General features: G+C 46.0%; 2 protein-coding genes and 1 non-coding gene across 4 annotated transcripts in view; 1 reads left to right on the top strand and 2 right to left on the bottom strand.

The window, feature by feature from the left end:
• ANXA2 (annexin A2) overlaps window positions 1-8,355 on the bottom strand; it is a 44,067-nt gene extending 35,712 nt beyond the window's left edge. The window contains exon 1 of the mRNA XM_022579670.3: window positions 8,250-8,355. The gene's annotated coding sequence lies outside the window, so the exon portion shown is untranslated. The remainder of the gene's footprint in view (window positions 1-8,249) is intronic.
• Window positions 675-747, top strand: TRNAE-CUC (transfer RNA glutamic acid (anticodon CUC)). Its single transcript has one exon. It is a non-coding gene; the product is annotated as a tRNA-Glu (tRNA).
• A 6,127-nt stretch (window positions 8,356-14,482) lies between the features above and the next one.
• Window positions 14,483-16,980, bottom strand: part of ICE2 (interactor of little elongation complex ELL subunit 2) — an 86,041-nt gene continuing 83,543 nt past the window's right edge. For both annotated transcript variants that reach the window (XR_016392083.1, XR_016392084.1), the window contains exon 19: window positions 14,483-16,348. The gene's annotated coding sequence lies outside the window, so the exon portion shown is untranslated. The remainder of the gene's footprint in view (window positions 16,349-16,980) is intronic.

The following is a 16,980-nucleotide window of genomic DNA, read 5'->3' as shown; positions in this document are numbered from 1 at the left end:
CAGCCCTCTATGTACTCCCCAGCAAAAGTGGACCTCAACCAAACTGTTCCTTGCTTCTCCCCAAACACACCGTAACTGCTTTAATCCACAGCACCTTGATTCGTGTCTCCTGCCTCATCTCCTTACCCTTGTCTCTTCTTCTGATTACAGATGCTGCCCATTCCTCAAGTCACCACACCTCTGGCACCTGCTCCAACGCGGTGGCTGCGGCCCACATTCCCCGGCACTGCCTCTCCCACCTTTCAATGCCAGAAACACTTTCTGATGCCACTAGACTTACTCACCACTGAGCAAAAGTGTCCTGAGTTCCTGCCACGCGTGCGCCACATATTCAGATGGCAAATACATAGTACAATTCAACCAAATGGGGGTCTCATATGCCCCATAGAGTCCCAGTTCCCCCACAGATTTAAGAGGGCCTCTGCACACTCTAGGTGCTAAATAAACGGTCAGAAATGAGTTGCTATTTTGCATAATGAACATTTATATTTATATTGTTGATAGTCATTCTGTAGGAAAAGAATGTCACAATAACCAAAAAAAACAATATCCATGAAGCTTGGGATTACTCCATGCAAGTGTCTTCTGTATCCATATAAATATTTCCTACTCCATGCAAGCTTAAGGGCAAACACATTTTCACCTTAGAAATAAAACACGGCCCCCTCAGGACTTCCCTGGTGGTCCAGTGGTTAAGACTCTGCGCTCTCAATGCAGGGGGCCCAGGTTCGATCCCTGGTCAGGGAACTAGATCCTGCATACGTGCCATAGCTAAAAGATCCTGCGTGCTGCAACTAAGACCCGGCGCAGCCAAAATAAATAAATATTTTAAAAATAAATAAATATTAAATATAAATATAAAAAATAAATATTAAAAATATTATTTAATAAATAATATAGTTTTTAAAAAAACCATGGCCCTCATTTCTTCACTACATCCAATCCACTGGTTTCTTCACTACATCCTGGGCTCTTCACTACATCCAGTCCCCTGGGAATGCAAAGTCATCTTGCAGACGACTAATTAATCTCCAGAAGAAAGAGTCGGCTGTACCACTTATGTTTGTTAAAACATTAGCTTAATATAGCACATATGATTAATGAGAAGATGTCAGAGTGCTGCTATCCTTGGAAGCAGAAAGAGAAAGTCTTGGCAGGGGCTACTGTAGCTTACAATCACTGGTGACACCCAGGTAATCAATCAACAAGCCCCTAACACACACACACACCGGGCCTGCCCCGCATTAAGGGCTGGGAGAGACACACACAAATCTATGAAACACAGACTCCACTCCTGCAGGACCTTGCAGCTCTCTTCCCTTCTCGCCCCAGGAAGACTAGCCCAGGTCACCCAGCTAATGAGTAAGGGAGTCAGGGCCAGGCTCCAGGTCCCCTGACTCTTTGGGCCCTTGCCCTTTCAACTTCACCACAGTGGCTTTTCATTCCAAGAGATTAAGACATGGAGAGAGAGAAAGATAAAAGCAGCATGAGTGAGATTGGCTAAGGGTCTGAGAGGTGAGGTACTGACTAGTTTGAGAAGGACACTCACTCACCCTGGAAGGTTCCAGCCAGAGAAACAAGGGAAAGCCTGAGGAGATGGGATGTGGGAGAGTGTGGCGGGGAGGCGGGGTGGGGGGTGGGGGGGTGGGGGGGGTGAGAGGACAAGAGGCCAGGTTTAAAACCAGCCATGTCTAATGTGGTGGCACGTGGGGGGCCTGAGATGTAAGTTTCTGAACTGTGCAGATTTAAGCTTGGCTATGGAAAGGGATTTGATGCCAATACTAAGTATCCATTCACCGTATTTGCTCTGGGGGCTGAATTTTCTTACTGAAACAATAGCTCTGCCTTTTTAGTGTACCTGTTGTTTTCAAGTCTCCATACCATAGGAGACAATTCCACCCCCAGTGACCACTTAGCACACTGAAAAATTCATAAGCGCATTAAAATCAGAACAACCGCTCCGTGTCTGGCAGACCTCTCCACAGACACGAAAATGGCATCACTCTTTCCAACACTACAGCCTCACAAAGATCGCCAACTGGTTTCAACTTGCAAAAAAGAAAAAGAAAAAAATCAGCAAATTCAATCTTTTGATGAGTACCTCCACATACCAGTACCTCTTATTCGCAGGAAAGGGTTGGGTGACTTAGACAAGATTGTTCAAATCGCCTTCTTCAGGGAAAGTGTTTTGTTTAAGAAAATAACTAGAGAAGTACAAGGAGACTCACTGAGAGCCATACCCACTTCAGACTGGCTTGAAATAACGCACCACTGGGAAGGGAACACAGACACTCCACCTTAACAAAGGGAACAGAACAGTTTCCTCTGGCCTTGAAAATATTAATAAATGAGACTGTTAACTGCCTGACTGGAAAAGCTCTTATAGCGCAAAGCTAGACATTAAAGAAATCCGTGCAGCTGCTGGAAATGAAGCAACTTAACATCTAACATAAGCACTATCTTAAAGATAAGAGTTTGTCCTTTTTTTTTTTTTAAACCCAATAGATTACACTGCATTTCACTGTTTCACTTCCAACACACAGTTGCAACAAAAATAGTACAAGTAAAACAGCTTTAACGTCTCCCCGCCCCCCCAAAAAAGTAAAAGAAAGTTGGCAAAAAGGTTGAAACAAACAAAAAAAGTAAACCTAAAAGTTAGTGCTTCAAATAATAAAAACAAGTTCTACTGAAATGAATGAAGAACCAGCTCCAGAAAGCCCAAATATTAATTCTCACAAACAAACAAAAACACATTGCGGCAGGGCTCCTCTGCCCAGCAGAATCTGAGTATAACCCAGCAGTTTCGTGGTCACACCCGCTTTTAAAATGTGGAGTGTTGATGTGTTACTGCAAAACACATCCCTAGCAACCATGATGAATCAATCAGGGACTGGATGATACAAAGGAGGATTTTTTTAAAACCAAAAAAATGGGGGCGGGTGTGGGGATGGAGGGTTGGGATTCCCCGCCAAGCCCTTACTGTGCAGTCCTGGGCCTACAGGACCAGACTGAAATTTTAAACCAAGAGGGGGTAAAAAAAAATGCATGAGTGGGGGGTAGGGGTAGAGTTCCCACTTTATTCACTCTCCACCCCTCCCTCCCAGAGCATTTTTATTTAACAGAACCTTCCTGAGAGCACACAGTTTTCTCCTTGGTTTTTATGGTCTTGATTAATGCCTGAGTCACAGGCGCAAGTCATTCCCCAGAAATCCTGGAATTCTGCCCAGGGGCCTTGATCAAACTGAGCAGGATGGACACGGTGCTGCACTTGCTCTGGCCTGTCCCTTTTGCTGCCTGATCTGAATCAATATTTGTTTACTAACTCCAGACACACTGTGGCCTCAAGCTCTCAGAGCCTCTCGTTCAATCTCCCGAAGTGGGGTTGGAGTGGGCAGAAAGAGACGTGCAGAAGAATGATGTCACTTGGCACAAAGTACTCTCACGGTTGAGAGATCAAGGTCTGCACATCTACAACTCAATTTCAGTGTTTTATGGCTCAAATATTATATTTCCAATGGGGCCCTGCTGCTTACAGAAAAAAAGTCTACACAGCATTCAAGATCTTCCACACTCTAGACTCTACCTACTTTTCCATAAATAAAGCACATGCACACACACACACACACACACACACACACACACACACACACACACACACACACACACCCAGCACTGAAGTCAGACTGGATTGGTAATTCTCCAAACACATTCAGCACTGTCCAACTACCTCTAGGCCTGGGTTTTCCAAGTTCCCTCTACTGGGAATGCTCTATCTGGATCAGGTGACATCCTCGGGAGACTTCAGGACACAAAAAATACTGTTACCTTTCTCCTGTACCTCTCCCTGCTCTGTGCTCCTGTCTCTCTTGGTGTATCTGTGAAATATCAGAGCTGAGGGTACAAAGGCGGTCTTCCATTCTATCTGCCCCCAGGGTTTCTGTCTTATGCATCCCCATTTCCCCATAGGTCTGAGCACAGTGCCTAACACACTGGAGGCGTTCACTCACATTTTTGGATGGTTTACACACACTGGGTCTTTCCACATTATATCTTATTTTCCTTCTTTTCCACTACATTCTCCTTCCTCAATTTCCTTTCTCTTCCTCGGACTGCGTATCTCAAATGCAGCTCCAGTTCCATACATTCAGAGCTGGAGGCTTCAATTCCCAGCCTCTGTTCACACCCTTGCAAAGCCTGGTAGAGCAATTCAGGAGACTGCCTCTTTCTCATACGATATGCAGCTCTTCACCTTCTCCCACAGCTCAACCTCCACCTTTAATACCATCAGGGCCCCCTGGCTCCTAGCTCTGTCCACGGGACAACGTGGAAACGTAACCTACATCTCCTTGTGGCAAGAAAGGCAGGGAAGGAGGCAACAAGGAGGAAAGATTTGCAAGTGGCCTTGGGACTCTGACTTCCTCTGAGCTGGGAGTGTGGGGACTGGGTGTGGCAGAGAGACAAAGGGCAAGGATTCCATGTGACAGCCACTCCCTTGAGTCAGAACTTCCCACACCAAGCCTGGGAGTGTAACTCAGACCACTTACTTAGATGCTACTGACTTCTCTCTGACAAAGACTGAGCTCAGACGGTTTCACAGCTTCAGGTGTACCCTAGGGGAGACTTGGAGGTAATCTCACTGGAGCCACTGTGAAGAACAAGGCTGGGCATCTCCTGACCCCTACAGCTGACCTGCTCCCCAACAAAAGAGACGGGGACCGCCTCTGGCAACTGGAGGAGGAAAAACAGACCTGACAGTGAAAGAGCAGAAAATTTTTTTTTAAAAGACTGGAATTTCCTCCTGATGTAGCCTACAACTAGAATAGGGTGTGGCACCAGGGAAAAAGAGGGAGGTGGGTTCCCATATGCAGGCAAAAAAAGAACATTCCATTTCTATTCTTTTTTTTTTAAATTTACTTTTGGCTGCGTTGGGTCTTCGTTGCTACCCGTGCGCGGGCTTTCTCTAGTTGCGGCGAGCGGGGGCTACTCTTCATCGCGGTACGCAAGCTTCTCATTGCGGTGGCTTCTCTCGTTGCGGAGCACGGGCTCTAGGCGCACAGGCTTCAGTAGTTGTGGCCTGCGGGCTCTACAGCACAGGCTTAGTATCTGTGGCGCACAGGCTTAGCTGCTCCGTGGCATGTGGGATCTTCCCGGACCAGGGCTAGAACCTGTGTCCCCTGCATTGGCAGGCAAATCCTTAACCACTGCACCACCAGGGAAGCCCTCCGTTTCTATTCTCACAGTCAAATCCAGAAGGCAGGTTAAGTCAATGATAACTTTAAACAACACTTTCCCTAAAGCAAGTAAACTATGACGCTCAGGTCTGTGGAACAGCTGGATTAAAGGGGAAATGAGCCCCAACCAAGTTTGGAAACAAATATTAATTTGGGAGAACATAAAGCTCAAAATCCAATTACTGTCTATACAAATTCACTCGATTTTGTCTATTTTATTTTTTTCCCCACTAGATTTAAAGCCTAAAGAGCAGAGTTTTGTTTTTGTTTTGGTCTGTTTTGTTCAGTGCTATATCCTCAGTGCATATACTGTAAGTAGAACATAGTAGGTGCTTAATAAATATTGTGGAATGAACAGATGTTAAGGCAGCCCAAGAGAGCCTGGGAACGGGTTCGTGCCCTGGTCCGGGAGGATCCCACATGCTGCGGAGCAGCTGGGCCCGTGAGCCATGGCTGCTGAGCCTGCACATCCGGAGCCTGTGCTCCGAAACGGGAGAGGCCACAGCAGTGAGAGGCCCGCGTACCACAAAAGAAAAAAGAGAGCGCCTGGGACTTCTAGTTGTGACACACCCACGCTCAGTTTGTAAGAAATGTCTCAGCAGGCGCACAGCCCCACACAAGGGAAGACCAAGAACAAAGGCCAAATTCTAGGACCGATGGTGCAAGAAGAGCCTACAACCCTCAGAATCAATAACAATTATAGAAGGATATCTACCTTGCCAGGAGAACTACTTAAATTAGAAATTAGTCAGGAAACCAATGGTCACGACTGCCGGCATGTCAATCGATACAGCATTTTTAATAGCTCAGAGACAGAGGATGTTATTGTGACCCCAGTCCAAGACCAAGCTCTTGCTCAAAGCCAGTGAGTCAGCAATATTTCCTGGGCATTTGCAACAGGCAAGCCATTTAGCACTGCAAGAAATCACAAAATCTAGGCGGTCCCCTAATCATAAACCTCCAACTAAAAAATTTACATTGATGGTCACACCCTTGCACTGCAGATGCAATCCATACCTCTGGAGAAAGCCTTGACTGAAGATTTGAGACAATAGGTGGAGTCAGAAGTGTTGTATGGGATGGTCTTAACACCACTGACCACTAAGCACACTGAACCTGGCCTCATATGAGATCCTCCTTCACAATGCTTGAATAATATATTATGTGGCTCCTTCCATAGCCTCAAATTCTATAAATTACATGTTTAGGCTTAAAAATGCTCTTATCTTTTAAATAACACATCTCCCCTGGGTTGCTGAGGATTTCAGGACCACCAACCATTCCTAACGTTGAATATTAATGAATATTGACTCAATCTGCTTGTCTCTAGCTGGGTATGAGGACACTGAAGTGGGAGGGAGGGGGGAGTGCAGCAGAACTGGAGAAGAATGGACAGGCTTTTGTAATATGTGGGGGCGGGGGGTCTCCAAGGAGGCAGGAGGAAGAGAGAAAAGTAGAGAGGGTGATAAGGACATAATTTTCCAATTAAAATAATTTAATCAGGGCCAACCTTAAAACTTAGAAAACTTCCAGTAAAATACTTCAATGATTTACTCTTACATATTATACCTCACCCTCCTCCCACCCTCCCTCCCCACCCACCATCACTCCCATCCCGCAAATTAGGCATGTACTATCAGTACTTTGATATAGTGCAGGTTAAGGTAGGGGTTTTCTGGGCTAGCCTGAGAACCTAAGCACCTTCTGTAACATTGTTTCAGTGCTGCAGCGCATTCTGCATTGGAAATGACCAAGTTCCGGACAGGCACAGTAGGGCACACTTTTGGACAGAACCCATCAGTACCGTCAGTATGAGCTCAGGGGTCCCGACCCCTGGACTCCAGGACCTTAGGGTTCCTGGTAAAGACCCAGCGTGCCCCATGAAGTTACTGTTCTTTTACCTTTAATAGCTTTAAAATGGCAAATCTTAACACAAAAAGAATGACACTCGGTTTTGGTATGGCACTTAATGTTTCCAGTGTGCTTTACAAATTTATTTTTGAATGAATATGGTTTTTGGAATCTTCGATAATAACCCTATATGGGGAAAGTAAGAATGTGCATTCTTAAACCACTTTCATAGATAAGGAAATTGATGTCCACACCTTTTTTTAAACTGAGAGTTGATGGAATCCAGGCCTACAACACCAGGCGCTGGGACCCATCTCACAGAGCTACAAGAAGCAGCCCGGGGGGCTACGCCCTTTTCTGTACCCTCTGTCCCTGACTCAATGTCGCATCAGCGCCAGTAAGTCAGTGACGATTCTCCCCACAGAACCACGGGAGAACACTTCCTTTCCTGACGCAAAAGTAGTCAACCAAATAAGAAACTCTCCAGATACACGGAAATCAAAAGTTGCTCTCCTACAAGCTAAGCTAAACAAAGGAGAATGACGGGAGGTTCTTCCGTTGTTTTGTTTTACTGGGGCAGGAGGTTGCTGCTAAAAACTCCCACCCCTCATCCTCCCCCGACTGCTTCCCTCCTGCTCGTCGGCACAAGTTCCACAAATGCTCGTTTGTTTCAAGTAAAGTTAACTTGCAACAGATGGGGATTACTTTCTAGATAGCCGTAGCGCTAGTGTTAAACGTGGAGAGTGCCGCACGTCTGCTCTCCACCCGACCAGGGGCTCGCAGGGAGGCCACACCCAGCCCCCCAGCGGCGCCCGGCGCGTCTGGAATGCGAAGCCTCCCTCCGCCCCCCTCCCCGGCGCCACCTCGTCGGGCTTCCTGCGAGCACTTCGCGGGGGATGCCCAACTCCCTCCTTCTGCCCTGCATGCCCCAGGCCGGGGCACACGCGGCCCCCCTCACTCCTGTCCAGACCCCCGTCGCCACTGGGCGCCCTCCTCGCAAAGCTCCTAGTGCGGACCGTCCCTTCAGCCCCCTCTCCGGACGGCCTCCCGAGTCCCCGTCTCCAGAGCTGCTCTTTGCAAGGCCGTCTCCTTCCCCCGCTCTCCACACCCCGCCAGCGCGGCGGCCCCGGGGCCATAGCGGGCGGGCGGGCGGGACGCCCCGCTTACCTGGGCCAAGCGCAGTGCGCTGCTAGCGTCGCCAGATGTAAAGCGGAGCCAGCTGGCCTGGGTGGGGCTTTTATAGCCGCCACATCCTCGCGGTGCACGGGAGGCCCGCCCCGCCGCCCCCCGCCCCGCCTTCTCCTGCTCCGGCCGCTAGCACCCGAGTCGGGGTGACTCACACTCCACGGTCCGCCCGCTCGCCCGCGGGAGACGCCTCGCCCTGGAACGTTCCCCGGGCCGCGCCAGTGGGAGCGGCCCCACGCCCACGGCTCTGCCGTCCGATGAAGCGCCGCCGAGGCTTCCTCGAGGCCTAGTACCGGCCTAGTTTTCTCCTCTCTTCCTCTTTTACTTCTCGAGCGCCACGTCGAGTGCGCAGCCCTGCCTCAGGTTAATAGGTTTTCAAGACTTTCGTAGACTCTGACCTTAAGTCGCTTTTTTGTTTGTTTAAGGCGTCAAAGCAATGGAAGGAAGAATTGTTCCAAGAAACATAAATCGTGATTCCCCTGAGCTGGGCCGTTGGCATCCAGCTCCCCGTTACCGTCTGCAAACATATCAGCTTAACCTCTGACCGGCTATTGCCGGGAGGATCGCGGGGAGGGAGATCCGCCGGGTCCTGGCGGGCAAAGGACTGGCCCCGCCCCGGCCTCGGAGCGCGCTGGGAGACGCGGAGCCATGGTGGGAGTTGGGTCGGGAGGTGGGGGGGTAGGAGGCCGAAGCCAGGAGCCAAGATCCCACCCCGCCCGCCCGGGGAGGCGCCCTTTTCCCGACCGCTCTCTGCTTGGCTTCCCTCCACGCCTCCCGCGACCCTCCGGGACTCCCGCGCGTCCTCGTGGCAGGCCGTCCCGGGCTGGGTGGGGCCGGTGGCTTTGACACTCGAGTTCCAACAAAGAAGTTTCCTCCCTTCCTTCTGTACTAACTGCCGTTGTTTTCTGAGTTTTTTTGTTTTTTCTCAGATTCTTAGCTCCATGGCTTGGTTTTGCTGTTTCTCGCTTTTCTTCCACTCTGCTTCCACGAACCGCAGTGGCAACATGCAGGCAAACATGGTTTTGTGGTTGATTGCGCAAATACTGTACTCACCTCAAACTAGCAGGAGAGTTTTGCTAAGAATCCCAAAGATCTCTCTGCACCTTTGAATTCCTCCCTTTCACAGACCTCACTTAGCTTTCTCCTGATGCTTCTGTTTTAATCCCCCGTCTATCTTAACGTCCGTTTTTACTTTCCAGTTAAGCGTCACTTCACTCCTGGGAATCAGGAAACAGCAAGGCCAAGACATCGTTGCCAAGCTCACAGTCAAGTCCATACCACAAATGGGGTCCCTGGACACTCAGCCCAGAGCACTGTTACCCATTTCTTTCACTCAGAATGAGACATGATAGGCACCGTCAGAAGGACAAATAGAAAATAAAGCAATTCTGTTGATACAATTTCTGATTTACATTTATAGCCCTTCAATTTAGGCTGAAAGTTTACAGCCTAAACATTTTGGAACAGAAGGAGAACATAGGCTGACCGTAATGGTGAACGGGATTCTGCTTCCCTTCTCTTCTCTGGGCCTCTTGACGCCCAGCTGTGCTGTGATAGGCCCTCTACAGAAGATAAGATTTAATTCAAATCATGTGGAATACCTAAAAGCCAAGTAGCCGGAAGAATGCTTTTGCTTGTCTAGGGCATCCAGCAAAGCCAAACATACAGATCTGTCCAATAACCAGGGTCTGCTTCTTGCTACAGAACTTCACACTGATATTTTCATAAAAAGGAAGCTATCAGAAGTCATGGTTTGCTCTTTCTGAGGAATGAGGGGGGCAATTCTGCCAGTTTAAATGAGCTTTTGAATCTCTGAGTGCAAAGATCCTTTTTTCTTTCTTTCTTTCTCCTCCATGGCTGGAAGAATGTTTACAACAACAGATCTCAGATTGTGTCTGCTGCTGTGCATTCTGTTCTCTAAAGCCTTGACTTTATTTTGTTCACACTTTCTCTGCTGCGCCTCAACACTGCTAATTGTGCCTAGCTAGCAGTGATAGGCACTCACTAAAACGTACAGAATAGAATTATTCACCCAATAACGGAATGTTAGAGCAGAGAGGGTCCTTAAGAGACTAACATTTCCAATTCTTGATTTTTATAGATGAAGGAAACTGGAGCCCAAATAAAGTCTCCTGCCCAGTCCAGAGATTTAAAAATGCACTCAAGTTACTTATTGCAGTTTAACAAATTACCGCCCATACTTAGTGGTTCAAACATAAATAAAACCATTTATTTGCTCATGATTTTGCAATATGGACAGGACTCAGGGGCAACAGCTTGTCTCTTCTCCATGGTGTTGGATGGGGCAGCTCAACTAGGGTTGTAGGATGGAAAGGAACTTCACTCTTTTGGTGCCTCAGCTAGGGTTGCTCGAATGGCTGAGAGCAGGCTGGGTCTCTCCGTCCCTTGGATTCTCATCTGCCAGGTCCTCCTCTCCACACCAGGATAATAACGGAAGCTGGCTCTCAAGAAGCAAAAGCTGAAGCTGCCAGGCCTCTTAGCTTGTGGGCTATCCAAAAATAGGCTGGGTTGACTTTATGGGCTGTAGTTTGCCAATCTTTGCTTTAATCCATCATCTGATCGGTTTTTGGCTTTGCCTTCTGGCCTCTTGATTCCACTCTCTGAGATGTCTTTCCTTTCCCTTAAGAATGGTCCATATTTGTAGATGAGTAGCTCTCTCAACCTGCTTCATGCTAGTAGAAACTTGAAGGCCCAGAAACTTTTCAACTGTTTCTGTGTCCAACCTAGCAGTCCTTTCATTAATACAATTATCTTTAAAATTCTGTGGATTTTCTATAAATCTTACTGAGGTTCATTCCATGCTCCAAAATTCATATCCAATGCAATTTTCTCAAAAACATTGTGGAATTTCTGTAAATCTTAATGAGGCTTAACTCCATGCTCCAAAATTCACATTATTCTTTCTAATAATAGATCTCTCTCTTTACTTTGAGCTTGTCAGGCAGGAGCAATGCACTTAAGATTCTTAGAAGCCCTGAGATGGTCTTCAAAGTACCACATTAAATCTTTCTGGAATTTTAAAAATAAAAAAAAGTTTTGCAGCCACATGTGATTTGATCTTTATTCTGAGGCCGTTTCTTACTTTGCAAACCTTTCATTGGCTAGAATTCTGCTTGAAAACCAAACAGATCTTTATTTAGTGCATTTTTTTTCTTGTTGTACTTTATCATAAGTGGCTAAAAAAGACCACTGGCATCTTCCGCATTCTGCCTGGAAATCTCCTTGACTAGATCCACAAGTTCATTAGGCACATTTTCTTATCACTCATGTTACCACAGGCAACAGTAATGTTAAACATTCTGCCAATACATAACCTGGGTTGCCTTTATTCCAGCCTTCTGTAGCAATTTCCTTACCGCTTTTCCAACCTCCACTAACAGGCTTCTCTCCGGTTACTGTCTGGAAGTAAAGTCAATGTCATATATTTTAGGTTTTTGTTATAGCAACACTCCACATCCACATACTAACTTCTGTTTCAGTGACCTATTACTAGGAAATAAACCACCTCCAAATCTTAGAAACTTAAAACAACCACTGACGTATTTGTTCATGATTCCACATAGGGCAGAGTTCATGGAGTCAGCTCATCTCTGGTCTATCTATTTAGCGTTGTCTAGGGAGACTCAAATGAGGCTGGAAGATCCACAAGGGCCTCCCTCCAGCAGGGTAGTTACTGATCTTCAAGAGTGAAAGTGGAAGCTGACGGGCCCAGAAGTGGAACAGTGCCACTTCTGCTGCATCCCATTGATTAAGGGAAGTCATATAACCCAGATTCAAGGGAAGGGGAAATAGATTCCACCTCCTCATAAAGGGAGAGACATATGTTTACATGAGTGGAAGGAGTTGTTGGCAACCACCTCTGTAGACAATCTATCACAATCCTTAAACTAGTAAGTGGCAGAACTGAGGGTAGAATACATTTGTCTGCCTTTCAATCCACTGCTTTTTCCATTACACCATATCTCTCACATACCACCATTGCTTCAGGGAGACACAGGCCTGTCTCCAAGTCCCCTACATTATATGGCTTAGAGTCTCATCAACCATAAAGCTGTTATTACCTTGAGCCTTGTTATATGCAATCAGTATATAATAATGTATTATATTTGAAGACGTGGCCAAAAGAGGAAAAAGATTTATCTGGAAAACCCAACATCCAAATAATAGGAGTTCTAGAAAGAAAAATAGGCAAAATGGAGGGGAGAAAATCACGAAGAAATAACTGAAGACCATTTTCTAGAACTGAAGGCTGAGTCTTTAGATTGAAAAAGCTACAAGAAATGGAAAAACAAACCCAAGGCACATTATCATGAAATTTCAGAACACTGGGTGGGGCCAGGGAAAAATTCCTGAAAGATTCCAGAGAGATTAAAAAAATAAGTCATATATGAAAGGTAAGAAAGGAGAATGTCATGATAAGACTCAGATCTTAGTTTCCAAATACTATTCCCCAGTAAATGGTCCAGTTATTAGAGAAATGGCTGGTTCCAGAGGTGGGACAGAGAGAAAATACATGATGGGCTTTGAGCTAAATGACTTATGGGAACATATCAAAAAGACACAAAAGCCAAATTGAAGGGGTTCTCACTGGTTAAAATTAGGGGCAATTTGAGCATCATATTGAATAATGATAGGAACTGATGATACACACTGAATAGTCTAACTGATAGTCAAACAGAAAATACACAAAGAGGGGACAGAGAAAGCTCTTAATTAGAGAAGAATGCTAACTTATAAATGTATCAGGAAAGATAAATATAAAAAATCATTATTTTGCAACTAGAATTCCATACCCAGCCAAACAATAAATCAAGAATGCATGCATAATTAAGTTTTCAAAAATGTTGTTTATGCCTATGTGCCCTGTGTTAGTTTCCCAAGGCTGCCATAACAAGTTACCACAAACCTGGTGGCTTAAAAAACACAAATGTTTTCTCTTGCAGTTCTGGAAGCCAGGAGGTATTGAGGTATCAGCAGGGCTATACTCCCTCTGGAGGCTCTAAAGCAGAATCCTTCCTTGTCTCTTCCAGCTTCTGGCAGCCCCAGTCATTCTCTGCGACTGTATCACTCCAATCTCTTCCTCCATCTTCACAAGGCCCTCTTCTCTGTTTCTGCATCTCCTCCTCTTCTGTCTTTCAGAACACTTCTCATTGGATTTAGGAACAACCTAGATAATCGAGGATAATCTCATCTTGAGATCTGTAACTTAATTACATCTGCAAAGACCCTTTTTCCAAATTAGGAAATAGTCACAGATTCTGAGGCTTAGGATGGAGACATAAGCTTTGGGGGGCCACCATTCATCCCACTATACACCCCATCTCAGGAGACTTCTGAATGATGTACTTCACCAAAACAAGAGAACAGAGCAAAAACTGGAGCACTGGATCCAGAAAACCAGGGATCCAATGCACAAATAAGTGAACAGAATTCCCAGAATGATGGGGAAGAGAGAACTTGGAACAATAGCTGTGCAGCAGGCATACAGAGCAACCAGTCTAAGGAATTCCCTGGCGGTCCAGTGGTTAGGACTCCGTGCTTTCACTGCCGAGGGCCCGGGTTTGATCTCTAGTTGGGGAACTAAGATCCCACAAGCCGTGCAGCACGGCCAAAAAAAGAAAAAAAAAAAAAAAAAAAAAGAGCAACCAGTCTAGCTTGGAGAAGAGGACCAAAGGCTCTAGCACAAATGCCTCAGAAAGAGTAGGAGGAAGAAATTACCCCAGGTGTTTGAACATACTGAGAAGACATTAACAGCTTCACTGGGTGGCTTAGGAACGAATTTGTGAGCGTGATAAGAAAAACTATTGATATCAAATGAAAAGCTCCAGGAAAACAAAAAATTATTGCAGCATGCTATAAACTGAATGTTTATATCCTCCCCACATTCGTATCTTAAAACCTAACCCTCCATGTGAGGGTATTTAGAGATGGGGCTTTGGGTAAGTGATTAGGCCATGAGAGCAGAACACTCACATGGGATTAGTACTTTTATAAAAGAGGCCAGGAGTAGAGAATGGACTTCAGGACACGGGGAGGGGGAAGGGTAAGCTGGGACAAAGTGAGAGAGTGGCATGGACATATATGCACTACCAAATGTAAAACAGACAGCTAGTGGGAAGCAGCTGTATAGCACAGGGAGATCAGCTTGGTGCTTTGCGACCACCTAGAGGGGTGGGATAGGGAGGGTGGGAGGGAGATGCAAGAGGGAGGGGATATGGGGATATATGTATACATATAGCTGATTCATTTTGTTATACAGCAGAAACTAACACAACACTGTAAAGCAATTATACTTCAATAAAGATGTTAAAAAAAAGAGGCCCAGGGAATTCCCTGGGAGTCAAGGGCCCAGGTTCAACCCCTGGTTGGGGAACTAAGATCCCACAAGCCTCGTGGGTCCTCACCAGATCTTGATCTTGGACTTACCTACCTCCAGAACCGTGTGAAATAAATTTCTGTTGCACATAAGCCACGCAATCTATGGCAGTTTGTTACAGCAGCCCAAATGGACTGAGACGCAACATTATATTCTCCAAAGATGACCACAGTAGTATTTCCCATCCCAGATGCTCTTCTAGAATTTTGCAACTTGCCCATCAAGAGGAGGAGGATATGCCCAGTCCCCTTGAATCTCATGACCTGCTGTGACTTATTTGACCAACAGAATACAGCATAAGTCATGCTGTGTGACTTCTGAGGCTAGATCCTGATTGCATTTCTACCTTGTTTACTTGAGACATTTGCCTTGGAATCCAGCCACCATGCCATGAGGAAGCCCAAGCAGCCTATGGAGAGGTTCCAAAGTCTATACCTGACAGCCATTGCCAACCTGACATCTGTGTGAGCTCTCTTGAAGGTGGACCATGCCAGCTAAATATGAGTGGAGACAAGCCTTTCCCACCAAGCTCTGTCCAAACTGCAAACTAGTGAGCAAAACAAATTATTGTTTTCAGAAACTAAATTTGGAGCTGGTTACTTATGCAGCAATATATAGCTGAAACAGTTGCCATGAGAAGGAAAGGTCTGTTTTAGTTTGTTGGTTTGGTTTGGGTTGGGTTGGGTTTTTTTGCTCTGAACACCCTTTTTTCTCCTACTTCCTTTGCCTAATACTTGATGTGATGTCTGGAGCTCCCTCGGTTACTGTGGACCTTGAGGAAAACTGGAAGATGGAAACTAGGCACAAAGGATGGAGATCAAAAAACTTGAGGATGAAGACAAAAGCACAGGGCAAAAAGTCAGGAGGAGGCTGTTTTCCTGATGAATGTGAAACCATCAATTCAATCCTGGACTGCTTTCCTCCAGATTTCTTGTACATGAAAGAAAAAATAAATTTCTTCCTTATTTAAAGTACTTACATCCAGTCTCTATTACTAACAAATAAGCTTAACTCTGATTTATATAGAATTGATATACAATTCTTGTGTAAATATGTGACTTTTAGAACTATTCACCTATATAACTTAGCTGAAGATAAATATTAAAAGAGGAGGGAAGATGGAAGGGAGGGAGGTAGAGAGGAAGAAAGGAAGGAAGGGAAGGAGGGAGGGAAGGAAGGAAGAGAGGGAGGGAAGAGGGTAGAGGAGAATCAGAGAGACTGAGTCCGTGAACGAGAGTGGGGCTTGGAGTGAACCCGTTCTGGCATCTTGTTCTGTTTCTGTTTTTTTGTTTTTTTTTAAATAAATTTATTTATTTATTTTTGGCTGCGTTGGGTCTTCGTTGATGCGTGCGGGCTTTCTCTAGTTGCGGTGAGTGGGGGCTACTCTTCGTTGCGGTGTGCGGGCTTCTCATTGTGGTGGCTTCTCTTGTTGCGGAACACAGGCTCTAGGCGTGCGGGCTTCAGTAGTTGTGACATGAGGGCTTCAGTAGTTGTGGTGCATGGGCTCTAGAGTGCAGGCTCAGTAGTTGTGGCTCACGGGCTTAGCTGCTCTGCGGCATGTGGGATCTTCCCGGACCAGGGCTCGAACTTGTGTCCCCTGCACTGGCAGGTGGATTCTTAACCACTGCGCCACCAGGGAAGTCCCTCTGCTTCTTTAACAACCGCAGTTTTCTCATTTGTGATACTGCAGGACAAATGTAAAGATTAGACAAAGTAAAAAAGTGCCTGGTGTATTGTAGGTGTTGAAAAAACAGTGGCTATTTCATTGGCTTTTTGAGTTCTTTCAGCATCTAGCCCTGCTGAACTCATGGTACGGTTTCAATACACACTTGTTGAATAAAGGTATCATGACCCAAACCACACAGAGTACTCTGTGTGGTCAAACCACAATTTCTGTTTTGTTTTCAGATATTTTCAGGGAAATGTCTGCAGTGACTTCAACCTCTCTTTCCCAGCTGTAAAATATACTTTTGGTCTCAATTCATTCTCTACAAGGCATCCAGAATATCTTTCTATGAAATAGTTCTGATTACATGACCCCTCTCTGGAAACCCTTCTTGGTAGGTAGGGTCTGACTGACCTGACAGCCAATTGCCCACATCTTTCCCTTCACTCCCACCTTGCACCACTGCCAATCATACTCACGCCTCCATATGCCTTTCTCCACGCTGCTTCCCTGCCTGGAATGCCCTTTCCCACTTTCCTTAATAGTGAGTTTCTCCTCATCCTTCAATCATCAGAGCAAATATTATTTTCTCATGAAGGAAAACCTTCCCCAAGCCCTGCAGGCAGATTTGGTGCTAATCTGTTTCTCTT

This window comes from Delphinapterus leucas, chromosome 2 (assembly GCF_059928025.1).
Source record: "Delphinapterus leucas isolate spDelLeu-1000000601 "Yukka" chromosome 2, BTC_Dleu_Yukka2, whole genome shotgun sequence".
In the NCBI taxonomy this organism is placed as follows: Eukaryota; Metazoa; Chordata; class Mammalia; order Artiodactyla; family Monodontidae; genus Delphinapterus; species Delphinapterus leucas.
Note: the sequence above shows the minus strand (reverse complement) of the source record. Positions and strands in the feature narration are given on the sequence as shown.